The 6907-nt window shown below is 44.4% G+C and overlaps 1 pseudogene; it reads left to right on the top strand.

The window, feature by feature from the left end:
• Positions 1 to 3604: 3604 nt before the first annotated feature.
• LOC100630581 (small ribosomal subunit protein uS8-like) lies at positions 3605 to 4069 on the top strand (annotated as a pseudogene).
• Positions 4070 to 6907: the final 2838 nt, after the last annotated feature.

Raw genomic sequence — 6907 nt, 5'->3', positions numbered from 1 at the left:
GTTCATAATTTTTAAAAGTTGGGGAGAAAAGGCATTTGGAGCAGACTGTTAAACTGGGGTAGGTGGTCTTAGTAAGAGCAGCGTCAGTGGATGGTGGGAACAAAAGCTGAATGCAGCGGTGAGAAGTGAAGGGGAGATACCATTTGAGCTGTCTTTTGTTTTTTGTTTTTGTTTTTTGCTGAGGAAGATTCACCCTGAGCTAACATCTGTGCCAATCTTCCTCTATTTTGTATGTGGGTCACTGCCTCAGCATGGCCGCCAACAAGTGGTGTGGGTCCATGCCCGGGAACCAAACCCGGGCCACTGAAGCAGAGAGTGCCGAACTTAACCACTAGGCCATGGGGCGGCCCTGAGCTGAGCCTTAAAGACTTGTAAAGCCTCAACCTATATTTCCAGTCTCTAGCGAAGTTATCTAGATCACTCTGCCCTAGACATAGGCCACCTGCTCCCCAAACTAAACATTTGCTTACATCACTCCTGCTCCCAGGGATTAAGAGCTGTATCTGCCATCTTGTGACAGCCCGCTACAATCCTGGCCACTCTGTATAGAACACCTACTATGTGCCAGGAACTTTACAGATGCTATTCTATTTAATCCTGAGGATAGACTTGTGAGGTAGATATTGTTATTCACATTTTACAAATAAGAAAACTGAGCTTAAATGCCATGTTCAAGGTCACTCAAGAAACGGTAGAGCTGAGATTTGAATCCATGTTCATCTGAACCCAAAAAATGTCTTTCCGTTACAGCAGCCTGTCCTCCCTTTCCCACTCTGGCTTCACCAGCTCTGGTTCCCTCACCCAGCTCAAATGTGAACTTCTTCATTTTTGATTCATAGTTGCTCATTTGTTCAAACATTTATTAAGAGTGTAACAGAAGGTATTGATGCCCCATCCATATGCCCTTGGCCCAGCCCAGAGGTACCTGCAGCTTCTGAAGACTGTGGATGGCTTATGTTTCAAACACCTGCATCTTGACCTGAAGGCTTTATCAGGCTGCAGGAGGACTGTGGCCCGCACGTGAGGTGGCTGAAGTGCTAGGGAATTCCCACCCTCAGGAGAAATTCTCAACTGATGTGGGGAGGCAGTGGTGGAAAATACTTCAGCTTCCTCATCCTTTTGTGGGACAATTCTGAGATACAGTCTACACGTTTCCTCAGAGGTTACCCGGCAGGATGAGCCCCAGTTGTCCACAGCTGTAACCCTTTCATTAATATACCTTTAATTGGCTTTCTTCCCTTTTCCGTCTCACTTTCCGACTCCCTCTCCATACTTCTAGGGATCACCCTAATAAGCGACTTGTGCTTGTCTCAGAGTCTGCTTAGGGGATCCAAACTAAGACAGAGGGTCGTCCTTGTGCAGCGTCAGCAAAGCCTTCCCTCAGGCCCTAGGCACAATTCATGCTCCCTCCTCTACGCTCCCTCTGCTCCAGCTCCTCCAGCTTTGTCAGACTATCCTGGAGCCTTTCTAATTGCAAGTCTGACTGGCCCATTTTGAACAGCTCAGAGCTGACGCCCTGTTCTTCTTCGTCCTCCTTGCTCCCAACGCACCAGAACTGCTCATTGAATGTCTCCTGAATGGGCTGAACTGTTGAAAGTCCTTCTTACATTTTAACTGATTAATCCTCACCATCTCCCAGGAAACCTTGTGTTACCTTTAGGTTGAGAACTATTTACAGGTGCTAACATCAAGATACAAAAAGGTTGTAACAAAGAATAAATTCTCCCTCAGTTCGAACAAGAAATCAGATGGAAAAACAAATCTAATAATTTCGTAGATTTAGATAGTAATTCTGATAGTTTTCCTTTAAAAAAAAAAGACAGTTTATGTTGGATGCTTTGATTTAGGTTGTGAAGATGAACTGAGGTAATTGTTTATTCATTTCTGCCTATTAATAAAATGCAAATATATTGCTTGACATGAACACAAGCAGGCTAGACCAGGGCCAGAGATATCTAAGAGATACATGTCTTAGACTTTTCAGTGAGGTGCCCTTATGAGACAGCATAGAAAGGTAGATAAGAGCTGGATTTCGAAGTCTGCCTCTGCTTCAATGTTTGCTCCAGCTTTTACAGCCATGTGATCTGGAAAAATTTACCCAACTCTCTGTTTCTTATTTGCCTTAATTATAAATTGGAGATCACAATAGAACCTATCTCGTAAGGTTGCTGTTAATGAGATGGGGATGATAATATTGCTGTTGTTTTGGGCTCACCCCTGTGGGCTCATCACTGCCATCTTCTTCCTCCTGCTCTATCAGAGAACATCCTACTCCATGCCATTCATTCCTTCACTTTCCTCCTCCTTCCTCTAACCAGCCACTTCCTCAACCTCACCCCTCTTCCTGCACTAATTGGGTCCAGCCCAATATCTCTTCCATCATACCCTGTGTCCTGGTCCCCCCACCTCTCACACCTCCATCTCCACACCTCATCTCTCTCCTCCAGTTGAGGATCTAGCTATAGGAGAGGTATATTTGTAGGTCTTGGAATGAAAGCTCAAGAGGGTACAATGGAGTGATTGAAGAGCAAGGCAAGGAAGGAAGGCTGGGACAGTTGAGGAGATATATAGAACAGGTAGGAGGGAGAGTCAGAAAGGGAGGGGGTGACCCCAGTGAATGGGATTCACCCTGAGAGTCCCTTGGAGGAAGAAGCATTAACCCTGACCCCTTTTCTCCCTAGGACAGTGCTTTTCTCATCCTACTCTAGGAGCTCAGGTGACTCCCTCATTCCGAGTGTCTGGAAGAAGTAATTGAACCAGAGTCATCTGTCTCTCTCACAGATGAAGGTGGCAGGTCTGTCACTTCTGAAGAGAAGGTCTTAGAGGGAGCTCGGCTCCTCTAGTTTCCAGCCTGCCCCAATCTTGCAGCATCATCTTGGCTGTATCCGGGAAGTGAGAGATAAGAATAATCTGTTTCTTATCTATAAAACACTGTCTCTCTGGCTGTAGACCTAATTTAGATTATAATCTCCTAGAATCATGTCTAGCAGTTCTGCATAGAAAAAAGCATAAACTGGTGTCAGATAGACATAGGTTCGATTTTCAGCTCTGCCACTCACCAGCCGTATGACTGGGAACAAATCATTAACCTCTCTGAGCCTCAGTTTCCCCATGGGGATTAAAGTACTCACCTCACAGGTTATAGGAAGAATTAAATGAGATGAGGTGTGAAAGCTCCACAACACTGTGAGGGCTGAGACTCTGCCAATTTGTTCATCATTTGTAGTCCAGTGCCTGGCACAAAGTACGCCCTCAATAAATATTTGTTATAATTGAATGAACAAGTAGGTGCCTAACAAACCATAGCCAGGTGTCCCTTTGTCCAGGCTGATTGTGGCTGATTAATGATACTCTACCCTGACATAGTCCAAAAGCAATCACTACATCAAATCCAGAGATAATGGCACACTAGTCTAACACGCCTAGGGGGTTGCATCATGTCCCACAGGCTAAAAGGGGCTGTGCGAAACAGAAGTTTCAACATTATTGATTGTGCCCATTGAGAAATTTAATACGGTGCTTCTCAGACCTTAATGTGCCTTCAGATCACTTGGGGATCTTGTTAAAAAGCAGGTTCTGTCCGCCATCTTTCTGTGTGATCACCATGGTCCACACAAATGTCCTGGCTGATGCTCTCAAGAGCACCAACAATGACAAAAAGAGAGGCAAACACTAGATTCTTGTCAGTCCATGCTCCAAAGTCATCATCCAGTTTCTAACTGTGATAATCGAGCTTGGTTGCATTGGCAAGTTTGAAATAATTTATGATCACAGAGCTGGGGAAATTGCTATGAATCTCATGGGCTGGTTAAACAAGTGTGGCGTGATCAGGCCCAGATTTGATGGGCAACTCAAAGATCCAGAAAAATGGCAGAATAACCTCCTCCCATCACATCAGTTTGATTTCATTATTCTGACAACTTCAGCTGGCATCATGGGCCACAAAGAAGCAAGATGAAAACACACAGGAGAGAAAATCCTGGGATTCTTTTTCCAGGGGTGTAATATATACGAGCAAATAAAATGCCTCAATGGAAGAAAAAAAAAAAAGCAGGTTCTGATTCAGTAGTTGCAAGTGAAGCCCTGACAAGCTCCCCGGTGATGCTGAGACCGTTGGCTTGCGAACCTTATTTCTGAGCAGCAAGGGTCTAATACGGGAGTCAACAAACTATTTCTGTAAGGGGCCAGATAGTAAATATTGTAGCTTTCTTTGTGAACTGTCTGATCTCTGCTGCAACTGCTCGATTCTGCCAGTGAACAAGAGCAGCCATCGACAACATGCAACCAAATGGGTGTGGTTTTGTTCCAAAAAAACTGTTTGCAAGAACCAGGGGCAGACTGGATTTGGCCTGTGGGCTGGAGTTTGCCTATCCCTGGTCTACTATAGCTATAATCAGCGCACCATTCTTGTAATGAACGTCAGTGTGCTTGTCTCCTGAGCTCCCAATAGTTCCCTCATATACGGGAACTGCCCCTTCCTGCACATCTACCTCCCCCTACCCACGATCTGTGCGGTTCCAGGAGCAGAGCATCCACTGCCACGTTCCCACAATAGGACTCTGACTCCAGACTATTGTTCAGGGTGGTGGCACGACTCCAAAAGGCATCATTCACATTCTCTTCTACAAAATGTTATGCTCCAGAGAGAGGTTCCCTTTGCATAGAAAACAAAGTAAATGTCATCTTCCGGAGTTGTACAACTTGGCCGAACTGGGCACCTGACTGGAATAGTCTCCTTGTAGTTTTTCCTCAAGATTCTGGAGTTGAGTCTAGGAGGTTCCGACTTCAGTCTGTCTGTCTGTTCTCTTAAGTGGAGAATATGTAAGTGGAGATGGAGCCTTTTTTTTCACCTTGTTGATTGGGATGCAGAGAAAGTAGTGAGAAAGACTGAGACAGATACTCAGAGAGAAACAATGGTGAGAAGACGCAAGAGGGCGTCCTGGGTTCTCTATAGCACTGCAATCCTTGGCTCCAGGCTGTTCCTAAGGTCCAGCTGCATCTTTGTCCTTGGGCTCCATGAGAGGACCTGGATCCTTATATAAATTCTTTTTTCTTTATCTTAACTCCTGTAGAATTCTATTGCATGCAAACCATAGTCCTAACAGCATTAGCAAACAACAGAAAAATACTTGAATAGAATTCAAATTTGGTAGGATTTTAAGAAAGAAAAAAAAACAATGTACAGATTGTTGCAAGAGCACACACTCTTATTTGAAACTGGATCTCCCTGACAAGAGTATGTGAAATTTTATAAATATTAAAGTATATCTGTATTTTAATAGTCTACACAGTAATAAATCATTTTGTCAGTTGTATAGTAATTCCCAGCCCCTTGCTTTGCTTAGGGTTCAGTGGTAGGGAAAAAAAAAAAAAAACTACTCCTTTAGGTAGAAAGGGATTTATTGCAAGGCATTAAATGGCTGACAATATTGTTAGATAGGCTGAGAAACAGAGACCCTCGGCTGATCTTCCAGGAACATCTCTCCAATCCACACTGCAGAACTGGGCTGTGAAGGAGGCTGCTGCTCCTGCCAAGAACAGGAGACTACTAGAGCTGGCCCATTCGCATAGTGGTTAAGTTCATGTGCTCTGCTTTGGCAGCCTGAGGTTCGTGGGTTCAGACCTGGGCATGGACCTACACACCGCTCATCCAGCCATGCTGTGGGGGCATCCCACATATAAAACAGAGGAAGATTGGCACAGACATTAGCTCAGCAACAATCTTCCTCAAGCAAAAAGAGGAAGATTGGCAATAGATGTTAACTAAGGGCCAATCTTCCTCTCCAAAAAAAAAGAACAAGAGACTACCTACTGAATCAGGGAGTAACCACTAGTAGCCACTAGCTCTGGGATCATACCACCTCTTCCACAACAGAAAGCTTACCTGACAAGTTAGGGAGCCATTGAAACCATGCCTGTACCCACAAGGTTGACGTGGGAAACAAAGTAACCGAAGTTTCCAAGCTTGTTTCACAACAGGAAGACCACTGATAAGAGAGCAGCTTGCTGATGTGTGCCCTCCCACCCTCCCCCCACCACTGCTGCCACCTGACTAAACTTGGAGAAGCTAAAATGACTGATGCAGAAACATGAAATACAGTCACACCTGCACAGAAGACTCTTACAACATCAGCCCCCAACACCTTCCTACTCCCTCCCTCCTACTCCTTACTTCCCCAATAAATGTCTTACACAAAAGCTGCTCGGGGAGACAGATTTGAGAGCTTTGTCTCCTGTCTTCTTGCTTGGCTGCCCTGCAATAAAGTCCTTTCTTTCTGCAAAAGACCTTTGCCTCAGTATTTGGCCTTTCCGTTGCACATTGGGCGAACAAACCCGCTTGTGGTCAGTAACACCATCCCCTTCACTTCCAAGTCTGGACCAAACTGCTTCCCTCTAAACCATCAGGACCCAGCAAGATAGATGCCTCATGCTTTCCCTCTCTTTCCCCTTTCAGTTTATTTTCAGGTCCCAGGTGAACACATCTGCTTGAAAGAACCTAAGTCTCATTCAGAACTCTAGCAGCAAAGGAGTCTGAAAAATATGGTTTTAAACTTTTCAGTCTCTGCATTCTAGGAAGACACACTATACTGAGGCTAGAACAGATGTTGAGTGAGCCAGTCCACAGAATCAGCCACACTCCTAATTGACCACACAGTTGTAAAACAAAAATTATTTTTTTTGTAAAGAAAATGAAAACATGAGCAAACAAACAATAACACACTCGTTCACTGCACTTGTCAGATTCATGCTACATAATTCAGACTTTCCCTCTTTTTGCCAGATAGTGTTGGTTATGTATTCATTCCTACTTAGACAATTGGAACAGCCTTTAACATCTGAATGATTATGATGAGTAAAGAGATGTATTCACTCATTCGTTTATTCAACAAATACTTTTTGAATGCCT

This window comes from Equus caballus, chromosome 2 (genome assembly GCF_041296265.1).
Source record: "Equus caballus isolate H_3958 breed thoroughbred chromosome 2, TB-T2T, whole genome shotgun sequence".
Classification (NCBI taxonomy): Eukaryota; Metazoa; Chordata; class Mammalia; order Perissodactyla; family Equidae; genus Equus; species Equus caballus.
Note: the sequence above shows the minus strand (reverse complement) of the source record. Positions and strands in the feature narration are given on the sequence as shown.